The sequence below is a fragment of the Coregonus clupeaformis genome, chromosome 7 (genome assembly GCF_020615455.1).
Source record: "Coregonus clupeaformis isolate EN_2021a chromosome 7, ASM2061545v1, whole genome shotgun sequence".
Classification (NCBI taxonomy): Eukaryota; Metazoa; Chordata; class Actinopteri; order Salmoniformes; family Salmonidae; genus Coregonus; species Coregonus clupeaformis.
The window spans coordinates 58,519,886-58,547,552 of NC_059198.1; the positions used below are offsets into that span (position 1 = coordinate 58,519,886).

General features: G+C 46.3%; 1 pseudogene; it reads right to left on the minus strand.

Annotated features, from left to right (window-relative positions):
- Positions 1 to 15,570: 15,570 nt before the first annotated feature.
- The window catches only part of LOC121570266, a 180,977-nt pseudogene continuing 168,880 nt past the window's right edge, over positions 15,571 to 27,667 (minus strand).

The following is a 27,667-nucleotide window of genomic DNA, read 5'->3' on the forward strand; positions in this document are numbered from 1 at the left end:
AAGCATGGGGGTGGAAACATCATGCTTTGGGGCTGTTTTTCTGCAAAGGGACCAGGACGACTGATCCGGTAAAGGAAAGAATGAATGGGGCCATGTATCGGTGAGATTTTGAGTGAAAACCTCCTTCCATCAGCAAGGGCATTGAAGATGAAACGTGGCTGGGTCTTTCAGCATGACAATGATCCCAAACACATCCGCCTGGCAACCGAAGGAGTGGCTTCGTAAGAATCATTTCAAGGTCCTGGAGTGGCCTAGCCAGTCTCCAGATCTCAACCCCATAGAAAATCTTTGGAGGAGTTGAAAGTCCGTGTTGCCCAGCGACAGCCCCAAAACATCACTGCTCTAGAGGAGATCTGCATAGAGGAATGGGCCAAAATACCAGCAACAGTGTGTGAAAACCTTGTGAAGACTTACAGAAAACGTTTGACCTGTGTCATTGCCAACAAAGGGTATATAACAAAGTATTGAGAAACTTTTGTTATTGACCAAATACTTATTTTCCACCATAATTTGCAAATAAATTCATTAAAAATTCTACAATGTGATTTTCTGGATTTTTTTTTCTCAATTTGTCTGTCATAGTTGACGTGTACCTATGATGAAAATTACAGGCCTCTCTCATCTTTTTAAGTGGCAGAACTTGCACAATTGGTGGCTGACTAAATACTTTTTCCCCCACTGTATGCATGCACCATTTTTCCGTTATTTATTTTTTTGAATTTTTTGAAACAAGTTATTTTTTTCATTTCACTTCACCAATTTGGACTATTTTGTGTATGTCCATTACATGAAATCCAAATAAAAATCAATTTAAATTACAGGTTGTTGTCAGTGTAGCTGTAGGTGGGTGTGGTGGTGGAATCAGGCGCAGGACGCACAAAGTAAGTCAAAAGACTTTAGTGGTTTAGCAATAAATACAGCACGAAAATAAATGCCCTGAGGCGAGAAACTCCGCACGCAGGCGAAATCTAACGGGCGCACTAAACACGTGCGACAAAATACTCCAAAAATACAAATGGAGAGCAGCTCAACCGAGCAAACTGTATAGACACAAGCAATACGCACGACAGTGAAAACAATAACACACAACACTAGACAAACACAACAAGAACTTATAGGACACTAATTACACTAAATGATAACAGGTGTAACAACAATCAGACAAAAGCAAACGAACATAGAAACATGCAACGGTGGCAGCTAGTATTCCGAGACGACGAACGCTCGAAGCCTGCCCGAGCAAGGAAGAGAGGCAGCCTCGGCGAAACCGTGACAGTACCCCCCTTGACGCGCGGCTCCAGACGTGCGCCGACGTCGGCCTCGGGGACGACCAGGAGGACGCGGAGCAGGGCGCGTCGGGTGCCCGCGATGGAATTCCGTCAGGAGAGACGGGTCCAAAATGTCTCTCCTCGGCACCCAGCACTGTTCCTCCGGGCCGTACCCCTCCCACTCCACTAGATATGGAGACCCCCATCCGACGCCTCGAATCCAAGATGGACCGCACGGAGTACGCCGGTGCCCCTCGATGTCCAATGGGGGGCGGAGGAGTCTCCCTGATCTCACTTTCTTGGAGTGGGCCAGCTACCACCGGCCTGAGAAGAGACACATGGAACGAGGGGTTAATACTTTTATACTCAACAGGTAGTTGTAATTTGTAACACACCTCGTTCAACCTTCTCAGGACTTTAAATGGTCCCTACAAACCGCCAACCCAGTTTCCGACAGGGCAGGCGGAGGGGCAGGTTTCTGGTAGAGAGCCAGACTCGATCACCAGGTGCATACACCGGTCCCTCACTGCGGTGGAGATCGGCGCGCCTTATGACGACGGAGGGCCCGCTGCAGGTGGACGTGTGCAGCGTTCCATGTCCCTCCGAGCGCCGCACCCACTCATCCACCGCAGGAGCCTCGATCTGGCTCTGCTGCCAAGGTGCCAGAACCGGCTGGTAACCTAACACACATTGGAAAGGGGGTTAGGTTAGTGGAGGAATGGTGTAGGGGAATTATGGGCCATTTCGGCCCAGGGAACGTACCTTGCCCACTCCTCCGGCCGGTCCTGGCAGTATGTTCTAAGAAACCTACCCACATCCTGGTTCACACGTTCCACCTGCCCATTACTCTCCGGGTGGTAACCCGAGGTGAGGCTCACCGAGACCCCCAACCGCTCCATGATAGCTCTCCAGACTCTGGAGGTAAATTGGGGACCTCGATCAGACACAATATCCTCGGGTACCCCGTGAGTGCCGGAACACATGGGTGAATAGTGCTTCCGGTTTGCAGGGGCAGTAGGAAGGCCCGGCATAGGGAGCAAACGACAGGCCTTAGAAAACCGGTCCACAACGACCAGTATAGTGGTATTCCCTGTGAAGGAGGAAGGTCAGTGAGGAAATCCACCGAGAGGTGAGACCATGGTCGTTGTGGAACGGGCAGGGGTAGTAACTTACCCCTAGGCAGATGTCTAGGCGCCTTACACTGGGCGCACACCGAGCAGGAGGAAACATAAACCCTCACATCCTCGCCAACGTGGGCCACCAGTACTTGGCACTAAGACAGTGCACTGTCCGGCCGATACCAGGGTGTCCAGAGGAGGGTGACGTGTGAGCCCAATAGATCAATCGATCCCGAACCTCGAGCGGAACGTACTTCCGACCCTCCGGGCATTGAGGTGGACTAGGGTCGGTGCGTAACGCCCGCTTCGAAGTTCAGCATCGACCTCCCACACTACCGGTGCCACCAGACAAGACTCCGGCAGTATGGGGAGTGGGCTCCACGGACCTCTCCTCCGTGTCATACCGCCGAGACAGTGCGTCTGCCTTACCGTTCTGTGACCCAGGGATGTACGTGATCTTAAATGTGAACCGGGTCAAAAACATATTCCACTCGCCTGGCGAGGGTTCAGCCTCTCGCTGCCCGGATGTACTCCAGGTTACGGTGGTCCGTCAAAATGAGGAAAGGGTGTTGAGCCCCCTCAAGCCAGTGCCTCCACACCTTTAGGGCCTGTACCACGGCTAACAGCTCCCTGTCCCCTACGCCATAGTTTCGCTCCGCCGGACTGAGCTTCTTGGAATAAAAAGCACAGGGGCGGAGTTTAGGTGGCGCGCCGGACCGTTGCGAAGCACGGCCCTACACCGGCCTCTGACGCGTCCACCTCTACCTGAAATGGCAAAGAGGGATCCGGATGTGCCAGCACCGGGCCGAGGTAAACAGGTCCTTCAGCCTCCCAAACGCCCTGTCCGCCTCGGCTGACCACTGCAGACGCACCGACCCCCTTCAAAAGAGACGTTATGGGAGCTGCCACCTGTCCAAAACCCCCGGATAAACCTCCGGTAGTAATTCGCAAACCCCAAAAACTGCTGCACCTCCTTCACAGTGGTTGGCGTTTGCCAATTACGCACGGCTGACACCCGGTCTACCTCCATCTTCACCCCTGACGCAGACAACTGATAACCCAAAAAGGAGACCGACTCCTGGAAGAACAGACACTTCTCTGCCTTGACATACAGGTCGTGCTCCAACAGCCTCCGCGAGACACTCGGCGCACCATGGCCACATGCTCGACTCCGGGTAGGCGAGTACACGAGAATGTCATCTATGTACACGACCACCCCCTGCCCCTGCATGTCCCTGAAGATCTCATCCACGAATGATTGGAAAACTGAAGGAGCGTTCATCAACCCGTATGGCATGACAAGATACTCGTAATGGCCCGAGGTGGTACTAAAGGCTGTCTTCCATTCATCGCCCCCCCTAATGCGCACCAAGTTGTACGCGCTCCTGAGATCTAATTTAGTGAAGAAACGCGCCCCGTGCAATGACTCCATCATGGTCGCAATCAGCGGGAGTGGATAACTGTACTTCACCGTGATCTGATTGAGACCACGGTAGTCAATGCACGGGCGTAACCCCCCATCCTTTTTCTTCACAAAAAAGAAACTCAAGGACACAGGGGAAGTGGAGGGCCGTATGTATCCTTGTCTCAGAGATTCGTCTATGTAAGTCTCCATAGCTCTCTTCTCCTCCTGAGACAGAGGATACACATGGCTCCGTGGGAGCGCAACTCCTGCCTGGAGGTCTATCGCACAATCCCCCTGCCTATGGGGGAGGCAACTGCGTCGCCTCGACTTACTGAACACAATAGCCAAATCCCCATACTCAGGGGGAACGTGCAATGCGGGCACCTGGTTTGGACTCTCCACCGAGGTAGCCCCTACGGAAACGCCTAAACATCGACCCACACACTGGGCAGACCACTCCATCAGAGCCCTCTCCTGCCACGAAATAGATGGGTTATGGGTACTCAACCAGGGCATGCCCAGCACCACCGGATACGCAGGCGAGTCGATCAGAAATAGCTGGATCATCTCCTGATGACCCCCCTGCGCACACATCCTAAGTGGCGCCGTGACCTCCCTGATCAAGCCCACACCCAACGGACGGCTATCTAGGGCATGAACGGGGAAGGGAATGTCAACAGGGAGAAGGGGAATCCCTAAGGCTAAACAAAATTTCTTATCAACAAAATTCCCAGCCGCGCCTGAATCTACCAGCGCCTTATGCTGGGAATGAGGTGCTACCTGTGGAAAACACACAGGTATACAGAAGTGTGCAACAGAGAGCTCTGGGTGAGTGGGGCGCCTACTCACCTGGAAGGACTCCCCAGTGCGGGACCAGTCGTCTTCTCCCCTAGGAGGCCATCCCCAGCACCTAGCCGCGGTGTGTCCTCCCCGACCACAGTTGGTGCAGGAGATGGACCCCCTCGTCATCCGACCCCTCCTCTCTCTAGCGCCAGCGCCCCCGAGCTCCATGGGGCACGGCTCGGAGGCACTGGAGGGTGAAATGGACGGACCCCCCTCGGGACGTCCGCGGGTAGCTAGCAGGGTATCCAGCCTGATGGACATGTCGACCAACTGGTCGAACGAGAGGCTGGTGTCCCTACAGGCCAGCTCCCTACGGACGTCCTCACGTAGACTACATCGGTAGTGATCGATGAGGGCCCGCTCATTCCACCCTGCATCCGCCGCTAGAGCACGGAATTCTAAGGCGAACTCCTGGGCACCTCTTCCCCTGCCGGAGGCAGAACAGACGCTCCCCGCCGCTTTCTCTCCTCCGGGGATGGTCAAACACCGCCCTGAAGCGGCGGGAGAACTCGTCGTAGGTGATGGTGGTAGCGTCTATTCTCCTCCACTCTGCGTTGGCCCATTCCAACACCTTACCGGAAAGGCAGGAGATCAGGGCGGACACGCTCTCGTGTCCCGAGGGCGCCGGGTGCACGGTGGCCAGGTAAAGCTCCACCTGGAGAAGGAATCCCTGACACCCGGCAGCGGTCCCATCGTAGGCCCTCGGGAGCGAGAGTCGAACTCCTCTGGGTTCCGGAGCGGGAATGGGCTGACTTGCCGATGGTGCGGGCAGGGAGGATGGTGGTGGAGGTGTCCCTCGGGTCTCCCAGCCTCGGATGGTGGTGATCACCTCCTGCAGTGCGGACACCATCCGCAGGATCTGGTCATTCTGCTCGCGGACCCTGTCCTCCAGCGTCGCCTGTGCTGCTGCGGCTCCTGCTGATTCCATTCTTGTGGTGTGTTATTCTGTCAGTGTAGCTGTAGGTGGGTGTGGTGGTGGAATCAGGCGCAGGACGCACAAAGTAAGTCAAAAGACTTTAGTGGTTTAGCAATAAACACAGCACGAAAATAAATGCCCTGAGGCGAGAAACTCCGCACGCAGGCGAAATCTAACGGGCGCACTAAACACGTGCGACAAAATACTCCAAAAATACAAATGGAGAGCAGCTCAACCGAGCAAACTGTATAGACACAAGCAATACGCACGACAGTGAAAACAATAACACACAACACTAGACAAACACAACGAGAACTTATAGGACACTAATTACACTAAACGATAACAGGTGTAACAACAATCAGACAAAAGCAAACGAACATAGAAACATGCAACGGTGGCAGCTAGTATTCCGGAGACGACGAACGCCGAAGCCTGCCCGAGCAAGGAAGAGAGGCAGCCTCGGCCGAAACCGTGACAGTTGTAATGCAACAAAATAGGAAAAACGCCAAAGGGGATGAATACTTTTGCAAGGCACTGTAAGTTTCTTCAAGAATCAATGAGTATATATTATTTATTTAAAAGTCTTAAAATATATGTACCAATGACAGATTGACCCTTTATCGAATGACAAAGTCAATTTTCTATTTTGGAATGAATGCAGGAATTTTTCGATTGACATACCTAAAGAAATCACAGTGGCAATTAAATGTACATGTCAAATGTGGCGATATGGCGATATTTTCCCCCATGAAATCATGTCATCATAAATTCCTGATTTCTGCCTTTGCTCAGAGGCAGTAACGCACCGCATTCTCTCTGTCTCTTCCCTAAAGAGAACAAGAGACAGTTGTTTACAGTTTTTTTCCCCCAATCTCATTTTCACCAATTGATCTGTACCTCGTTTCCCAGTTACGATGTAGCATTACGAAGAGCTTACCAGATACATTGTTAACAAGCACGTAGAGAGAACATTCGCTAAGTGCTTACTTTAGCATTATGATTATTCCACAATAATGATGATGGATCAGCTCCTAGAGAGATATTACCACGGATGGCTGAAAATATTGAGGCGGCTTATTCTAAATGCTTACCCTATAATAACGAACTAAATCAAGATTTTGCACATCATGAAATATATTGAGGCAAAAATTACAGACAGTAGCCTAGAAATGGCAAAATAGAATTAAATAGAATTAACATAAAATTGATTTAATTGTGAATGAAATATATAGGCTTATGTAGCCTATAATGTATTTATATTTTGCAGTTTCATTTCAAGCATCATTTTATTTTTTGCTTGTTTGTAACAATTGCAAAGACATTGGCAACTTTGTATTTGTAGTTAACTTTGTTCTGAAGTTATCAGAGGTCAAAGAGAGACAGATAAACCTCTTGATTCTGTGTTTAGCGGAGATCTTCTGTATATAAAGTGATGCAGAAGGACAAAAAAGCAACTCACTTAGCTGTTCTACTAGTGGTCTGAGGCCTCGATCACACCTTAAGCGTCATTGCGTTTTGGTACACCAGAAGTACATTCATTTCCAATGAACGCTGCTTTTGCCTTGCAGCATTGCATTACAGAGGCAGTTGCAGTGTGTTCTGTGTGGTGCATACGTTGGATTAATCGAACGTATGCATCAAATTGTATGCTTGACAGAAATGGTAGCAGAAGGTGAATGTTGAACTTTTGTTGCACACATATCCAGATAATGCTGCATATCATTTTGCGCAAATATACTGTAGGTGTGATCGAGGCGAGGCAGTCGGTAAATAACAAGCATTTTCAAGTGCAACTGTAGTAACGATGGTTTTGTGAAACAGCTTGCCTACTAAAGATACATCATAAGATGGTTCTAATGATGATCTTAACGCTACGAAGGCTCTGGAAAGCGAGAACCTGGGCTCCTAAGTACTGTCTTTAATTTCCTACTCTTTCAGTGGGTGAAAAATACCTTATGTTTCTCTTCAAGTGTCCCAAATGACCTGGTGCCATGGCTCAAGGCTCTAGTTTGGTTTTCTATTTTTTGAGAAGGTCAAGTTCCTTACTTCCTATCGGTATGTTTGAGGTATGATCATGCACTAAAGGCCAATTCTCAAAATGGCGAGTGTGCAAAGTTGTCTCTTAAAGGTACACATCTCTGTCAGACTTAAGAAGTAGTCTGGAGGTTAGGAGTACCGCTGAGGAGGATAGGCCACACCTCTGAGCATGTGTTCCTCTCTAGATTTCTTCCTTCTAGAGCGTTTTTTTCTGGATACTTAGCTTCTGCTTGGTCTTTGGAGTCTAGGCAATGTTAAGGTAAAGCTTTGTTACAACTGTAAAAAAGGGATACAAAAATGTATTTGATTGATAGATTTTTGTCCCTGGTAATTCAATGATTGATAAATATCCCTGGTTAGACACACCTGGTGTGTTCCAGGTCTGAACCAGTTACAGATAAGATGGGAAGAATGTAGCATCTTTAATAAACCTATGAAAACAATTTTAGTACCAAAATACATTCATATCAAAACTATCTCCACTAAATATATTTAAAAAACATGCTATCCCTTTAAAATCTGATTAAATTGCCACCCACGTACATTTATCACATCACAATTGAATTTGTACTCCCAAGTGCTTTTTGTTCTCCCTGTTCCTCTTCAACCCATTCAAAAAAAGAAACACAAATAGAAACATTGTCATAAAGAATGGGCCCTTTCTTTTCCAGGTCTATTCTGTTGGGTCAGTTTGTCAATCTAGCACTGTGTATAGCCTACATACCCAATGGCAGCAGTGAAACAACAGGGGATGATGATGTGTGAATGTTTCTAATGACTTCTTAATGAAGAGGCTTCCATCGCATAAAATAAATATGGAACTCAATAGACTCATCTGGTATTTATACGGATTCTTCCAGTCGTAAATAGAATAGATCTAGTACGAATGCATAAACACTCTGTAAACAAGACAATTATCTGATGAGGGCACAGGTTGTTCCAAATACGGCGGTGCTCAATCTGCAGTATAAAATAATTATTGCAGCTCCTCAAATATGTGTGCTCTGGTCCAAAAGAACGATTGCCACGACTTTAACCAAACGTCACGGTTTATTTGAAATCACCTGTTAAGCAAACGAACATGAAGGACATTCTTTGTACATTCACCCACCACTGAGACACTTCTAATATTCTCAGGTAGTGCACCAACACCAACACCAATCCATCCCCTCATCCCTCCCCACTGTTAATAGCACATCCTTTAGGAAAATACTACAAATACAAATGTTTGAAATGAAAACTCAAAAGGACTGTATTGTCAATTGTGTTTGTTCGTCGGTCTCTCTTACCAGGCTGGCGACGAGCCAGTGGCATGAAAGGTTTTAGGTGTATTAAATCAACCACATTCCCCCTCTGGCGACACAACGCTGTGGATTGAGCTATTTAAGAGTGGCCACCCGCCGCTTCACATGAAAGGTTACTGGAGGCTCTAATGATAAGAGTTGCTTGGTACTGCAGTGGTAGTAGATCCTAGAGTGGATCTGCCTCTCTGTCCATAAGAATGATATAATAATATAATATACTGTATGTCACCAGGGGTTGGAGCTTAAATTAATTTCCAATTGTTCTGAACAGAACCATACTTTTTTCGTCCCATTCCACTGTTCCGATCAGCAAAATAAAGTTCTGAACCGGTTCGAACCAAAAAAAGGAACAATTCATATCAATAATTTTCAGAAAATATGCTCTTTTTTGTTTTATTTACATTTAGCGCAACATTAAATTAATTCAATAATTGCGGAAAGAGCAGCTTGCTATGGAGCAGCTTAATATGGAGCAGGCAAGCTATAGTTGTTTAAATGCATTGGACAGACAAGTGTAGGGCGCAAGATGCGACTGGAATTTTGCAGGTGGAGCGCGAGAGTGTGGAGGAGGAGGCTTGGCTTGAAGTGCTGGGCATCTTGTTATGACATGCATTATCTGAATTAGGCCCACAGAATTATACCTACGGAGTAGTGGCTTCTATGAAGGAGCTTTGAATGTTTGAACTTCAGAGAGTTGGTTTAACGTTGGACCAAAGCTAGCTAGCTAGCTAGCTAACCAGCTTGTGTGTGCAGAGCGGCACCATAATTAAAATAAAAACACATCTTACCTTTTTGTAGTTAATGAATCCAATGTGAAATGTGATAACTATAGTATCCTTAACTAGCATTGAAAAAGTGAATCCATTCTTCTCTAATACATTTCTGAATCACGCTTGTAATGTCAGTAGGCTACAGTAGCCTATGCTTCGGAGGGGGAGGGGCAGGTTGCCTACACACACACACACACACACACACACACACACACACACACAGGCAAAGATTTTCAGCAGGCAGGCAGACAATGGAATGGCCTAACATTTAAATGTCTTGGAATGGCCTAGTCAAAGCCCAGACCTCAATCCAATTGAGAATCTGTGGTATGACTTAAAGATTGCTGTACACCAGCGGAACCCATCCAATTTGAAGGAACTGGAGCAGTTTTGCCTTGAAGAATGGGCAAAAACCTAGTGGCTAGATGTGCCAACCTTATAGAGACATACCCCAAGAGACTTGCAGCTGTAATTGCTGCAAAAGGTGGCTCTACAAAGTATTGACTTTGGGGGGGTGAATAGTTATGCACGCTCAAGTTTAATGTTTTGTTTCACAATAAAAAATATTTTGCATCTTCAAAGTGGTAGGCATGTTGTGTAAATCAAATGAAACAAACCCCCCCAAAAATCAATTTTAATTCCAGGTTGTAAGGCAATAAAATAGGAAAAATGTGAAGGGGGGTGAATACTTTCGCAAGCCACTGTAAAAACGTGGAGTATAATGCTTTTATGGATGTCAACCCCAACACATGTTCATGTCATCATTACAGTTCAAAACTACTTTGACTACCACCACCGATTTCTGTATGCCAGCTATGCTAACCAGCTTATACGAACGGGAGTTAGCATTTAGCAGTCACTTCTTCTAAACCTGACAACTTCTACATGTTATGCAGCGAAAACAGACAAATATATCTAAATCGGACTTAAGTAACCACATTGTGGGCCTGTTATAATACATAAATCATGACGGATTTGACAAATATCCACTTTGTTAGATCAGATTTGTTGCATGAGCGCCAATCTGGTCAATGGAACGTCTGCGTTCCATTGACTCCTTTACCGGATCTATGCTTTTAACGGTTCTGTTCTGGAACAGTATAGATCACTTTCATTCCGGGTTCTGATTCTGTTCCTCTAAAAATGTAATTATTTCCACTTTTCAGGTTCTACTCCCTGAACCGGTTCCAACCCCTGTATGCCACTTAGCAGACATTTTTATTCAAAGCAACTTACAGTACAGTGAGTACACATTTTTTGTAGGTGATCCATGCAGGAATTTAACATTACATTACATTTTAGTCATTTAGCAGACGGTCTTATCCAGAGCGACTTAAAGTGAGTGCATACATAATTTTTTTTTCATACTGGCCCCCCATGGGAATCGAACCCACAACCCTGGCGTTGCAAATGCCATGCTCTACCAACTGAGCTACATCCCTGCCGGCCATTCCCTTCCCTACCCTGGGCCAATTGTGCGCCACCCCATGGGTCTCCCGGTCGCGGCCGGCTACGACAGAGCCTGGATTCGAACCAGGATCTCTAGTGGCACAGCTGGCATTGCAATGCAGTGCCTTAGACCACTGCGCCACTTAGGGCTGTGGCGGTCATTTAACCCACCGGTGATAAGCTCTTAACAACTCTGCCACACAGGACCACTATCTAACAATCACATTGAAGGACACCTGTCCTTACACTTTCAAGGAGGTCTAGTAGGTACTACAAACAGTTCCATTCTTGCTGTACAACCAAGATGAGGAATCCCAGGGATGGTCCGTAGGCCATCCCTTGTGTCTCACGCTTGAAACGTGGAGCTCATGCTTAGGGCTGTGGCGGTCATAACATTTTGTCAGCTGGTGATTGTCAAGCAAATAACTGCCGGTCTCATGGTAATTGACCGTAAATTAACATAAACACATTTAGCATCTCCTGGTTTCCACGCATAGTCTACAAGCCACTGATGCAGACCTTTGGAACATCTACATTTTTAAAAGTCTAGATTTAAAGAAACATGATTTGAAGAAAATATAGTATATTTCAGAAGAACCGAATAGCATACTCGTAGTTGTCCTTATGTTAGGCCCTGATCTGGCTATGCCATATGGCTGTGGGCTACACTAGTTCATTTAGCAGACAATATTTGCTTAGAATTCCGTGGCATTATTTTACATTATTTTATAGTATGACGAATACAATTGAACATAGCTGAATAAAATAGAAAGGATATTTCCTCCAAACGATTTGAGGGAGTGCGCATGTGGCTATTCTGTGTTGAGCTGAGAAACAGGTCCTCCTATATGCTTAATTTAGAATTATTTATGCAATTTTAGTTGTGAAACAAACATTGGGCTATATGTTTAGATTTTTAATACATTCTAAGGCTGCATGATGCGACTAATGATGATATGAAAACAGTCGCATGAAAGGCATGAGCTCTGCTTTTTTTTTTTTGCGCAGGCTGCACACACTTCATCAGCGGCATCCCCTTTGTGTGGCCATAATGCCCCCTAAAGAAATACATGCCTTTTGCGGCCAGTGGCCATTGTGCCCTTGGGCTGAATATAATAATTAGATTTCCCTTCTCCTGGCTGCGTGCTCTGAAGCACCGCCTATGCATTTGGAAAGTATTCAGACCCCTTGAATTTTTCCACATTTTGTTACATAATGCCCCATAATGACAAAGCGAAAACAGGTTTTTAGAACTATTTGCAAATGTTTAAAAACAAAAAACAAAAACAGAAATACCTTATTTACATAAGTATTCAGACACTTTGCTATGAGACTCGAAATTGAGCTCAGGTGCATCCTGTTTCCATTTATCATCCTTGAGAACCAAGCCATGAAGTTGAAGGAATTGTCCGTAGAGGTCAGAGACAGGATTGTGTCGAGGCACAGATCTAGGGAAGGGTGCCAAAACATTTCTGCAGCATTGAAGGTCCCCAAGGACACTGTGGCCTCCATCATTCTTAAATGGAAGAAGTCTGGAACCACCAAGACTCTTCCTAGAGCCGGCCACCCGGCCAAACTGAGCAATCAGGGGAGAAGGGCCTTGGTCAAGGAGGTGACCAAGAACCCAATGGTCACTCTGACAGAGCTCCAGAGTTCCTCTGTTGAGATGGGAGAACCTTCCAGAAGGACAACCATCTCTGCAGCACTCCACCAATCAGGCCTTTTTGGTAGAGTGGCCAGATGGAAGCCACTCCTCAGTAAAAGGCACATGACAGCCCACTTGGAGTTTGCCAAAAGGCACCTAAAGGACTCTCAGACAATGAGAAACAAGATTATCTGGTCTGATGAAACCAAAATTGAACTCTTTGGCCTGAATGCCAAGCGTCACATCTGGAGGAAACCAGGCACGCTCATCACCTGGCCAATACCACCCCTACGATGATGGCGGCAGGGACTAGTCAGGATCGGGGGAAAGATGAACGGAGCAAAGTTACAGAGAGATCCTTGATGAAAACCTGCTCCAGAGCGCTCAGGACCTCAGACTGGGGGCGAAGGTTCACCTTCCAACAGGACAACGATCCTAAGCACACAGCCAAGACAACGCAGGAGTGGCTTCGGGACAAGTCTCTGAATGTCCTTGAGTGGCCCAGCCAGAGCCCGGACTTTAACCCGATCGAACATCTCTGGAGAGACCTGAAAATAGCTCTGCAGCAATGCTCCCCATCCAACCTGACAGCGCTTGAGAGGATCTGCAAGGAAGAATGGGAGAAACTCCCCAAATACAGGTGTGCCAAGCTTGTAGCGTCATACCCAAGAATAATAATGTAATAATGTAATTTAGCAGACGCTTTTATCCAAAGCGACTTACAGTCATGCGTGCATACATTTTTTGTGTATTGGTGGTCCCGGGGATCGAACCCACTACCTTGGCGTTACAAGCGCCGTGCTCTACCAGCTGAGCTACAGAGGACCAAGAAGAATCGAGGCTGTAATCGCTGCCAAAGGTGCTTCAACAAAGTACTGATTAAAGTGTCTGAATTCTTATGTAAATGTGATATTATTATTTTTATTTTTAATACATTTGCAAAAATATCTAAAAAACCGTTTTTTGCTTTGTCATTATGGGATATTGTGTGTAGATTGATGAGGGAAAAAAATCTTGTCTTTACATACAGTGAGGGAAAAAAGTATTTGATCCCCTGCTGATTTTGTACGTTTGCCCACTGACAAAGAAATTATCAGTCTATAATTGTAATGGTAGGTTTATTTGAACAGTGAGAGACAGAATAACAACAACAAAAATCCAGAAAGACGCATGTCAAAAATGTTATAAATTGATTTGCATTTTAATTAGGGAAATAAGTATTTGACCCCCTCTCAATCAGAAAGATATCTGGCTTCCAGGTGTCTTCTATACAGGTAACGAGCTGAGATTAGGAGCACACTCTTAAAGGGAGTGCTCCTAATCTCAGCTTGTTACCTGTATAAAAGACACCTGTCCACAGAAGCAATCAATCAATCAGATTCCAAACTCTCCACCATGGCCAAGACCAAAGAGCTCTCCAAGGATGTCAGGGACAAGATTGGAATGGGCTACAAGACCATCGCCAAGCAGCTTGGTGAGAAGGTGACAACAGTTGGTGCGATTATTCGCAAATGGAAGAAACAAACAATAGGACAGGACAACTTCACCGGATCAAAGGGACGATGGACGGGGCCATGTACCGTCAAATCTTGGGTGAGAACCTCCTTCCCTCAGCCAGGGCATTGAAAATGTGTCGTGGATGGGTATTCCAGCATGACAATGACCCAAAACACACGGCCAAAGCAACAAAGGAGTGGCTCAAGAAGAAGCACATTAAGGTCCTGGAGTGGCCTAGCCAGTCTCCTGACCTTAATCCCATAGAAAATCTGTGGAGGGAGCTGAAGGTTTGAGTTGCCAAACGGCAGCCTCGAAACCTTAATGACTTCGAGAAGATCTGCAAAGAGGAGTGGGACAAAATCCCTCCTGAGATGTGTGCAAACCTGGTGGCCAACTACAAGAAACGTCTGACCTCTGTGATTACCAACAAGGGTTTTGCCACCAAGTACTAAGTCATGTTTTGCAGAGGGGTCAAACACTTATTTCCCTCATTAAAATGCAAATCAATTGATAACATTTTTGACATGCGTTTTTCTGGATTGTTGTTGTTGTTATTCTGTCTCTCACTGTTCAAATAAACCTACCATTAAAATTATAGACTGATCATGTCTTTGTCAGTGGGCAAACGTACAAAATCAGCAGGGGATCAAATTATTTTTTCTCTCACTGTATACAAAATAATATATATGTGTGAAATTTGTTTTGATTTAGAATTGACCATTATCATGCACCTGTCTCGAAACATGGGTAGGGGAAATAATACATGTCATTTATGCACTTAAATAGCAAATGGAGGACGTTTTTCCCGTGGTTAATTTACATGCCAGCCAAGTAGGCTATAATCCTGTTGTAAAGAGACGCAATGTGCTTAATATTATGAAAGTTGAGAAATAAATAAAGTAGCCTATAGAAAGCTGATGGGATCCTCCTATTTTTAATAGAGGCCATCAAAATTCTGTTTTCTCGTGCAATTGCATAGCCTATAGAAATGTTGCCTGATTTTCGATAACATTTGCATTGATGTCAGAGTGATTAGAGGGACAATAGAGTGCTGAGTACCAGGCAGTTAGCAAGTTTGGTAGGCTACTAATGACCATCAGTAGCATCAGAGCTTGGAGAAGCCTAGTTACCGTGACTAAACGGTCATGTGGAATTTGACTGCGGTAATTAATCGTGACCCCTGGTGTGGGGGTAATACGGTCACCATAACAGGCCTACTCATGCTTATGTTCAGTAGGGCACACAGTAACAAAACAATATAAATGGGAAAAAAAAAAAAAAAAATTCAAGGTAGTCCCTCCCCATTTTGCCTGTTTTTAAACCGTTTTTTTCCCCCTTTCGCGCCTACTGAACTTTACCCACAGGAGGGGGCGGCGGAGGGTGTCTCAGTACCGCACCTTCACGCCCAGTTCCTGCTCGGCTGTGTGCACGATGGCGGCGTGGAGAATGTGCACCTCCTCCTGGGTCAGGGACCTCTCCATGTGGCGGTAGGTGATGCAGTAACAATGGCTGTGCTTCTGCGTCCTGCGGGGAGAGAAGTAGAGAGAGACCAGGGTTAGGAGGACAGAGAGCTCAAGAGAGGGTGAAAGTCACGGTGGAATCGCAGTCAATTTAGGAATTTAAACTTCACAAACGTGATTTAAAAATACATTTTTGGAAATCTGTAATGCAGACTAATGAACACAAATAAACATAAATGCAAGAGCTATGTTTGACCTCTCCAATGAGATCCACATTGACAATCCCAATTAGATCAGACGATATTCATGTGGTCTACAACGATACTTAACAATATTCAGTTGTCACATTTCCCAATATTCCTAACAGGCATAAAAAGACATCAGAAGGTGAAATATTATACATTTACATTTGACATTTTAGTCACTTAGCAGACACTCTTATCCAGAGCGACTTACAGTAGTGAGTGCATACATTTTAATACTTTTTTCCCCAGACTGGTCCACCGTGGGAATCGAACCCACAACCCTGGCATTGCTCTACCAACTGAGATACACGGGACCACAGTAGTTAGGACTAGCCTAGAGTAGTCAAGATACTGGATTACGCACACGCCACACACTCACAGTCCCGGTCTCTCTAGGGGACAGAAATTAGGATCTTCAGAGTACAGTGAAGGAAAAAGACATGAACAATGGTAGTATCCTCCACAAAAAGTAATTCAAAGGCTAAGCATGTGCCTTTTGTCATTTCCATTTTCCGGGGCTCATTGAAACCAACGGCTGAGATTTGTATTGTGCCCCAGAGCACCCAGCTAACACAAAATGTCTGAGAGAAGACTTCTGAAAGACAGAGCCTTGGGATTCCACAGCCCAAACCCCATGGGATCCCCTAGAAAAGCCTATTCAAATTTGGCTTCATACCAGCAGACTTCCACTGTCAGGACGACACATCTGGTGTCTACTGCTGCAGAGATAACAATGCAAAAAGAGAAGTGGTGACTAAGGGTGCATGTCAAAAGCTTCCCTCAGCACAGCACCCCACCTTTCGTGAACTAACACTTGCACTTTACTCTTTTCCCCCTATAAACACATTTGTTTATACTTTCTACTCCCAGTTCAGTGAGACTACACAAGACAAACTCTTAATTTGTCAAGGCTACAGCACCGACTTCACAGACTATGCCTGTGAAGTTTCACAGAGTAACGATTTTCAAGTTGCCACTTATAACAACATGGGGGCTCATTTTCTAAAACAGTGCAGACAATTGCTGCTCATTACTGCGAAAACATAGGCAAGCTCTTTTGCCTGACACTACAGATATCCACTAGAAATGAGACGCCACAACTACGACGAGGCAGCGGCGGCAACACTCGGGCCGGGTTGAAATGGAGCCTGGGCCTTAGCTACGTTTAATCAGGAAACCCTTCAGAGCCATAAACGGGAGCTACACTCTCGCCTTTCATTTCTCTCCAGCGGACAGGAGAATAGATTACATTTTTACATATTTCGCGGCTTTACAGTGTTCTATACGGTGGCAGGGGCTGTGCCGGCAGTGTATCTTGCTACCCTACTCTCTGAAAGGGCAACCTTGTTTCACTGATAACTCCCCCCTCGCGGGCTGCCACGCTAAGAATAGCGGTAGCCCGAGAGAGTGTGATCTCCGGGGAACCTCATCGGGAGGTGACTGACAGATTAGAAAATATAATTTAGAGGAAAGAGATAATTGGTCTATCGGGCCAAAATCGTCGTTATAGGGAAACACGAGGAGAAAATAAATGAATGCGGGGAAGAGAGCAGAGGAGAGAAAACGCAGAAAATAACTAGTTGAGTTGGTTATTAATAGGCTGGAAATGTTTTTTCCCCTTAAAGTGGCATCAGAAACACGGGACACAGTTAAAAAAAAAGTGGCAGCCCCCCTCACTAGCCCATGGATTCCAGAACCGCTAGCTGGTGTAGGCTTCGTTTGGTTGGTGCCGTCCCTCACACTCTCAGCCAGAGAGCTACTATGGGCAGCTTCGCAAATATCAACCCTGACAAATTTAGGCCACCACTGATTGCCACTGGGACACGTATGCTTTGCTTCGCATGGCACGCACACACACACACACACACACACACACACACAAGCAGCTCTGAGCTTTCTCACTGTTCTTCTCCCTCTCCCTCTCCCTCCATCATTGACTCGACATGTCAACAGATGACAATACTTAACGTAGACATGCAAATTAATGAGCTAATGTAATTTGCTCCAAACCAAAACTGTGAATCAATGATAATAGCAAGCAGCCCAAAACTATCAACTGAATGGGAGGGGAGGGGACATTTCCTGAGGCGATTCCGACTTGATAATGGATAAATAAATTATTCAGGGTCTGAGCCCATTGAAAATAATCAATGGTCGGCCATGACGCCCTGTTAGAAAAGGCATTTGTTGTCTCCATCAACGGCTTCCCTAGTTTCTCTCTTTCTCTCCCTCCTCCTCCCCCCTCTGTCTCAGCAAAAGGAGCATCTGACATTTCCACCAAATGTGCAGGTGTTCAATAATTCAGCACGCACAGGAGGAGAACAGTGATCCAAACATACACAGCAATTGCTTTTTATTGTAGCAGTCTCGATTTTTATTGCCCTGCTGAATTTGGTTTACAGTTAGACACCCGGCTGTGGGTTATTCACAGTGGCTTCTTCCAAAGGGAGAAAAATAGAGGATGGGGCCTACAAGGCAGGCAGGGCAGATGTGAGAAAATAATCTAACAAAGATTGGAGTACTGTAATCGGGAATGCATGTTCAGAAAGAGTTATGTAGTGAAGCAAAATGAGCTTTGTTGTCACAGTGTGACGAGTACTGAGGATACGAAGAGGTAGGACGCAGACGCAGGAATCAACAATGTAAAGGTTTACTTAGCACTGAGCAAGAGAACAACAAAGAGCGAGTACACGACATGACACTAACAATCACACACAACACTGAACAGTCCAGGGCTATATAGGGGTGGTGATGAGATGATGAGGTGCAGGTGCGCTGGAGGTGATTAGGGTGCGTTGGGTTTCAATTCCGGTGTTGCCGAGGTGGTACACTCAGACTGGTGGCTCAGTTGGCCCGGCGAGCAATGGGAGGAGACGTGACAGTACCCACCTACCCCCGGACGTACGGCTCCTGCCGCAGGACGTCGCCAGCCAGGAGGACGTCCCCGAGGACGAGGAGCGGGCCGGTCGGCGACGGTGGAAGTCCCGAATTAGGTTGGGGTCCAGAACGTCCCCAGCCGGAACCCAGCTCCTCTCCTCAGGACCATACCCCTCCCAGTCCACCAAGTAACGGAGCCGTCCCCCACGGAACCTGGAGTCCAGCAGGTCCCACACTGCATACGCTGGACTCCCGTCAATGTCCAGGGGCGGGGGGCATACCCCGGGGGACGGCATCCAGAGGACCAGGAACCACCGGCCTGAGGAGAGACACATGAAAAGTGGGTGAGACACGGTAGTGAGGGAGAAGGAGCAGCCGGTACGATACCTCATTTATCTGCCGGAGGACCTTAAACGGCCCCACAAACCGGGGGCTCAGTTTCTTGCATGGCAGGCGGAGAGGGAGGTTTTTTGTGGACAGCCAGACACGATCACCAGGCTGGAATATGGGGGCCTCACTGCGGTGGCGGGCGGCTTGGTCCTTCTGCCGACGAATGGCCCTCTGAAGATGGACATGGGCGGCGTCCCAGACCTGTCCGGCCCTGCGAAACCACTCGTCGACAGCGGGTGCATCGGTCTGGTTGAGTGTCCAAGGGTCCAGGGCCGGCTGGTACCCCAGGACGCATTGAAAAGGAGTGAGCCCCGTGGAGGAGTGAACGAGGGAGTTCTGTGCATTTTCTGCCCAGGGAAGAAACCTCGCCCACTCACCCTGCCGGTCCTGACAGTGGCAATGAAGAAACCTCCCCAGCTCCTGGTTTATGCGCTCCACCTGCCCATTAGACTGAGGCCTATACCCGGAAGTGAGGCTGGCCATGGCCCCGATCTTCTCCAGGAAAGCCTTCCACACTTGGGAGGTGATAATGCCGGAAGACCTGTTGGAACAGGACCTCAGCGACCTGGAGAGCAGAAGGAAGACCAGTTAGTGGCAAAAAACTGCATGATTTGGAGAACCGATCTACGACCACCAGGACTGTGGTGAAGCCGTCAGAACGTGGGAGGTCAGTGACAAAGTCTATGGACAGGTGTGACCAAGGTCACTGAGGCACTGGGAGAGGAACTAGTTTGCCTGCCTGGAAGTTCCGAGGTCTCTTTGTTTGGGCACATACGGAACGGAAGACATCAGTAGCCAAGGTGGGCCACCAGTATTTTTGTGAGAGAGAATGTAGGGTGCGTGCCTTGCCATAAGGGTGGTGTGCGCCCAGATCAGCAGGCGGTCACGGACCCTGGTGGGTATATACACGCGCCCCGGAGGGGCGTTGGCATGCGCTGGGTCCTCCTGAGCCGCCAGGCGGATGTCTTCGTCCACATCCCAAACGACAGGTGCCACGATGAGAGACGGAGGCAGGATAGGACCCCCCAGATCCTTCCTTTCTCCGGTATGGTGCATCCTGGAGAGTGCATCGGCCTTCACATTCTGGGATCCTGGGTGGTAGGACAGAATAAACTGAAAGCGAGTAAGAAATTGGGCCCACCTGGCTTGACGAGAGTTCATCCGTTTCGCTGCCCATATGTGCTCCAAATTCCGGTGGTCAGGGAGAATCTGGAATGGATGGACTGCGCCCTCCAGCCAGTGTCTCCATTCCTCCAGAGCGAGGACCACCGCCAACAGCTCCCTGTCTCCAAATCCATAGTTCCTCTCTGTGGGGGTAAGCTTTTAAGAGAAAAAGGCACAGGGATACATTTTCTCTGGCTTACCTCTCCTTCAGCCTCTTGAAGGCAGCATCAGCTTCAGGGTTCCAGGCCAGCTTCTGAGGCCCACCCTTAAGGAGAGAGGTGAGTGGGGCGGCTCTGGAGCTGAAGGACCTGATGAAACGCCAGTAGAAATTTGCGAAGCCCAGGAAGCTCTGTAGGCCCTTGATGGTGGTGGGGAATGGCCGTGACCTGACAGCGTCCGTCTTCGCTCTTTCCATGAACACCCCCTGAGGACTGATCCTGTATCCCAGGAAGGAGATTGCCTGTTGGTAGAATTCGCATTTCTCCCCCTTCACCAACAGGCTGTGTTCCCGGAGGCAGAGTAGGACCACTCGGACGTCGCTGACGTGCTCCTCGAACGTAGCCGAGTAGATCAGGATATCGTCGATGTACACCACCACCTGTCTACTCAGCATGTCTCGGAACACGTCATTGACGAAGGACTGGAACACGGAAGGTGCGTTGTCAAGGCCGTAGGGTATGACGCAGTATTCATAGTGGTCTGAGGTAGTGCTGAATGCCGTCTTCCACTCTTCTCCTTCCTGGATTCGGATCAGGTTGTAGGCACTCCTCAGGTCCAACTTGGTAAAGTACCGGGCCCCTTGCAGCTGCTCAATGGCCGATGGAACCAGAGGGAGGGGGTACCGGTACTTGGTCGTGACTGCGTTCAGCCCCCGGTAGTCAATGCACGGCCTCAGTCCTCCGTCTTTTTTGGCTATATAGGGGTGGTGATGAGATGATGAGGTGCAGGTGCGTTGAACGTGATTAGTGTGCTTTGGGTTTCCATTCCGGTGTTACCGAGGTGGTGCGCTCAGACCGGTGGCTCAGTAGACTGGCGAATAAGAGCGTCGGAGGGGAGCAACGGGAGGAGACGTGACACACAGGAAACTCTAAACAGACTGACAGCACATCTGCTGACAATGTCAAAACCAAATGTATTATCATTCACATTTTATCTTCAATAAAATGTGAGGTCAAACAAATGCAGTTCTCTGGACACAAGCTGTGATTTGGTTAATTATATGTTGTGTGACTCTCCAGGCCTCTCTTTTTAGAAATTCAGTAGTGAGTACACCTATTTTCAGTGAGTGAAGAGGGTATCCAGCAGACAAAGCGTTACAAACTGCAATACAAACTGATTTACATGTGGTTGTAATCATTATAACCAGTTTTGTCTATTGGGTAAAGGGCAAGGACTTGTTGTGAATCTACAGTCACAAGAGTGACAGAGCGATGAGATCAGCGATGTTTAGGGGGATGTTTAGAGGAGTTGGGCTGGGCTGAGGGAAAAAAGCTGGGAGGAGGAGGCCCAGTGCCAAAGAAGGAAGCCCACTCTAATTGGTCCCAGTCAGCTAGAGAGAAGACTGCTCCCATTAGCCTGGGACAATCATGCACCCCTTTCTCGCTCTCTCTCGCTTTCCCTCTGTCTCTCTCATGCTCTTCAACACTCTGACATGCACACACACACACACACACACACACACACACTGGGAGTCCATATACTGTATGTGTGGTCGGCATAGCACCACACACTTTAAATATACTGTACAGCCACTCTATTCTCTTCAGATTTAAATGTTTTCACACCGTCAAAAAATCTTTGTTTGTTTTATTGTTGATCGCAAGTCATCTCATGCTAAACATCCTATATTTTCAAGTAATTCAACTATAGTCCGGAGGGATGTTATCCTATATGAGAAAGCATCTGAGTAACTGCAGCATACTGGAATTGGAACATCATCTGCATTTGCATTCATTTCCATTTATTTGTCTTTTCAGTTGGTATTTTTTTCTTAAAGCTTTGTTTTCTATTCTCTCCTTTTCTCTCTGTTGCTTTTTATTCTTATGTAATACTGAGCAGAGAATTGAGACTCTTCGCATCCAATTTACATTATTCTCGAAACCCCTCAAACAAGAACTGGGGGGATACATCTAAGCTATCCTTCATCCCGTCTCTGAATATAACCATGATTTAATTGGTGCTTCAAACCCGACACATTACAAACATGCATCATGATATGTAGGCCACTTCTAAACTGAGACATTTAATTGACTAAGTGAGCATGGGACACAAGTCTTAAAAAAAAGAAGCGTAACGGTCATACAAGGTATATCAATCACATGCCTCATCAGATCGAGGGTTATCTGAGGCAATTTACAGATCCAGGGGAGTTTGGGGCTGCAGGAAAAAGCATTGATTTTCATGTTATGTATGTTGCTTTAGGCCTGGGGATGGGCAGTGAAAAGATGATTGTAGCGTTTCATTCACAAGAGGGAACAGGGGAAGGCTGCTCACTGGGACAACGCCCTTGAAAGGGCTGTTAGTTCTTCCTGAGATGAGATTCCGAGATGAGAGGAAAGAGGAGCAGACCGGGGACTCTCTCCAGACTCCATGCTATGCTAATGATGCTAAGCAGTACTGCTAGTAACCCACAAGGCACTGGGGTAGTAATGTGATACACATTTAGCGATGCTGGATAAGGTTTTTTACAATGTGGATGTGTTTTTGCTTTTTTTGCTTTTCTCTTAGTCTTTGGGATGAGTTTCTACACTGTATAGTGGAAAACGTCTCGGCTGTTGTAGAGGAAATCTCAATTTCTTTTCACTTCAATGACAGGCTTTCTAAGACAGATACTGCTTTGTCATTCATAAATAATGCTTTTGCAAACCAACAAGATTTTTTCATGATGGGGTGGTTTTGCCATTGTTGAGGGCTGTCCTTTTGTCATCATTGATGTGGTTGTGAGAGTGAATAAACGTTTTGCTTACTATAAATCACACACATAGCCACCCGAATAGTACATGCGATTTCCAAACTGTAGCGCTTTACTGAACAAAAGAGATGACATCACAGTCTGGCAAAGAACACACGAAACGTGAGTTCAGCTAGTGAGAAATCACAAATGAGCATGGAAATGTGTGTCTCTCAAGATGTCTACCCTCATTAGTACTAGTTATAAATGACAGCTACATGTTAGCAGTAGAAGAAGACATAGTGGTACGTCTGTTATTAACTCGCCTTCATCAAACAGTTTCCCTCGCTGTGATGGCATTTTGTAAGAGGATTTGGCTCAGGTCCGAATGCTAATCTGTGTCTGTTGGCCCTGATGAAAGGTGGGTGGAAGAAAGACCTGTTCCCTCTCAAAAAAGCGATGGCAGCCTTCGCTTCACTTATTCACTAGCTTGGAAGAGATGCAGGCACAGAAATCAATTTGCATTCCATTAAATGTTCCCGATTCGCCCTCTCGGCTTTCTTTATTAATCCGACAACTCATTTATTTTCTAATTAGACCCAACAGACAAGTAGGGTTACAAAAAAACACTCCCTCATTTTTTCAGAGTGGGAGAACTCGTCTTCGTCTGATGGTTACGCAACAGTGCCAGGTTGGACGATATGGGCTAGTCTTTTTTTGTTTTTGCAGTTTTGCTGTTACATGCCCACTCGATTTCTGGTCAACATGTGGCCCCTAACACTTGTTTTGGAGGGGTGGGGAGGAGGGTCTTTGCAAATGCCAAACCAAAGAAGAGGAGAAGGCGGAAATTTTTGTGTGTGTTTGTTTGTCCAGCCATGCTTCTGCATGCATAGGGCATCTGGCGGTCATGAAATTTCGTCAGCCGGTGATTGTCAAGAAAATAACTGTTGGTAATATACCCTTAATGAACATAAACACATTTAGCATCTCCTGGCTTCCACACATAGCCTGCAAGCCACTGATGCAGACCTTTGGAACATCTACATTATAAAAAGTATAATAAATCCATGTAATATAGCCTTCACCTTCACAATAAATCCATTATTTATTTTAGACAGGTCTAAAGAAGCATGATATGAAGAAAATGTAGTCTATTTCAGAAGAAAATAATAGCATACCCTGAGTTGTCCTTTTGTTAGGTCCTGATGTGGCTATGCCAAACAGCTGTGGGCTACACTAGTTAATTTAGCAAACAAGATTTGCTTATAATTCCGTGGCATTATTTTATAGTATGAAGAATACAATTGAACAAAATATAAATAATTTCTCCAAACGATTATAGGGAGTGCGCACATGCGGCTATTCTGTGTTGAGCGGTTAACAAAGAAATAGGTACTCCTATATGCTTAATTTAGAGTTATTAATGTAACTTTAGTTGTTCTACAAATGTTGGGCTATATGTTTTGATTTTTAATACATTGTAAGGCTGCATGATGAGACTCTAATGATGATTTGAAAAAAGTCGCTTGAAAGGCATGAGCTCTGCTTTGTTTTCTGCGCAGGCCGTACACACTTCAATAGTCTCTCATTCTCAATTTGACAAGCATTTGATAATGGCTGGAATTTCACGGCACCATCCCCATTGTGGCCGTAATGCACCCTAAAATAATCCATGCCTTTTGTGGCCCGGAGTGCTGCGTTGTGCACTTCTCCCTAAGTGCTGCACAATCCGAAGCGCCTTGCACTCACATTGCTCTCCATCACGTGATCGGGTCTTTCTCACAGGCTACAAGTGAAGACAGACACATCGGGGACACAATTGCGCGCGTCCTTATCCAATTCCGAGGTGCATATTGAAGATATTGGAAGAACTGTCCACATTTACTTTTCGTCAGCCAACAAGATGAGTAGGCCTAACGAACAGCAAAAGCATTAGCCTATGTCAATCTACTATCCCGCATAATACAAAAGTCGACCTATTCTATTCCATGCGAGAAATAAATATTCCAAACACAGTCTGGGACAGTTGTGGGGTGCAACAGATACCAAATTAATATAACCACTAGCATTAAAAAAACATTTTTTACGCAATGTGGCTGATGCAACAGATCAGAACGTTTAACTTAAAATGTTGATAAACTATTAGGCTATTTTTTCACATTATAAGTGCAGCAATGCGCACATGGCAGTATTCTATAAGTGCGAATGTTCCATTAGTGGGAAAACACAATTATCAAAAGTGACCACAAATGTGATTATGCATGTAATGCTTTTATTATAAAGGTGCATTTTTATGGTGAACATTATCTTCCCCAAACTTGAAACTCATGCGCTGCTTATGTATGCCAGTTAGGCTCTATACCCCTTGTAAAGCGGATTTAAGTGCTTCATTTTAAGAAGTTATTTGGCCACTTTCGTTATAATACAAACCTTATCAAAACATATAGGCCTATGGGCTAGGCTACATGAGGTGTGCGACTATGATTTGAAAAAGGAGCTAAAAAAGGACATTCAGAGACTTGTCCCGAAGCCACTCCTGCGTTGTCTTGGCTGTGTGCTTAGGGTCGTTGTCCTGTTGGAAGGTGAACCTTCACCCCAGTCTGAGGTCCTGAGCGCTCTGGAGCAGGTTTTCATCAAGGATCTCTCTGTACTTTGCTCCGTTCATCTTTGCCTCGATCCTGACCACTCTTCTAGTCCCTGCCGCTGAAAAACATCCCCACAGCATGATGCTGCCACCACCATGCTTCACCGTAGGGATGGTGCCAGATTTCCTCCAGAAGTGACGCTTGGCATTCAGGCCAAAGAGTTCAATTTTGGTTTCATCAGACCAGAAAATCTTGTTTCTCATGGTCTGAGAGTCTTTAGGTGCCTTTTACTGAGGAGAGGCTTCTGTCTGGCCACTCTACCATAAAGGCCTGATTCGTGGAGTGCTGCAGAGATGGTTGTCCTTCTGGAAGGTTCTGCCATCTCCACAGAGGAACTCTATCGCTCTGTCAGAGTGACCATTGGGTTCTTAGTCATCTCCCTGACCAAGGCCCTTCTCCCCCGATTGCTCAGTTTGGCCGGCCGGCCAGCTCTAGGAAGAGTCTTGGTGGTTTCAAACTTATTCTATTTAAGAATGATGGAGGCCACTGTGTTCTTGTGGACCTTCAATGCTGCAGAAATGTTTTTGGACCCTTCCCCAGATCTGTGCCTCGACACAATCCTGTCTCTGACCTCTATGGACAATTCCTTCGACCTCATGGCTTGGTTTTTGCTCTGACATGCACTGTCAACTGTGGGACATTATATAGACATGTGTGTGCCTTTCCAAATCATGTCCAATTAATTTAGTTTACCACAGGTGGACTCCAATCAAGTTGTAGAAACATCTCAAGGATGATCAATGGAAACAGGATGCATCTGAGCTCAATTTCGAGTCTCATAGCAAAAGGTCTCAATACTTATGTAAATAAGGTAAATTTAGTTTTTGCTTTGTCATTATGGGGTATTGTGTGTAGATTGCTGAGGATTTTGTATTTGTTTAATCCATTTTAGAATAAGGCTGTAACGTAACAAAATGTGGAAAAAGTCAAGGGGTCTGAATACTTTCCGAAGGCACTGTATGCTAGAGTAACTGACAAGTATAGGTTTCAGTCAAGGGCAATTACATTTTCAAGTGTCATGCAAGGTTACTCACGATGTGAAGACTTGGCACACCTTGGTTAAACTAGCTTTACTATAAGTGTGCATTGTTGATATCAGTCTTGCCTTACCTGCATGCCTTTCATTTTGACAGATTTTGTTAACCCTGCATATTGTAAATCAAGGTGGGGGGTTTGTCAGCAAATTACCAACCCTTGACTGAGAAAGTGTTGAAACACTGAATCTCATTTAGACACACAAATCCGGAACCACCTGGTGCACCAGTCGCTCACATTCCCTTCATGTTAAATTCAATAGCATCTCTCCCCTATCTGCAGCGACGCCCCAGATCTCCAAGACAATAAGTGGAAGAGACACATCGCACATGACAGAGTAATGTGCCTAAATAAAGTGAAAGAAAAAAAGAAAGAAAGAAAGAAAGAAAGAAAGAAAGGAGAGGGAGAGAGTAAAGAGAGCGAGAGGGAGAGAGTAAAGAGAGCGAGAGGGAGAAATAGTGAGAGATTCTCTCGCGATGAGAACAAGAAACTTTCATGAGGCCCAGAATTAAAATTCAAGCTCAGACGTGCAGGAAAAGAAGTCTCCCGGCGGAACAGCAGCGATTGAATTATTAAGATCTCTGTCACAAAAGAGGGGGAAGCACTTCTATCTATCAATAGATGGATCTGGGGAGAAAGAGATAATAAGTGTTCTTCCATGCACATCATGGTGGTGGGGCCAAATGAAGCAGGGGTCCTGTAGGGC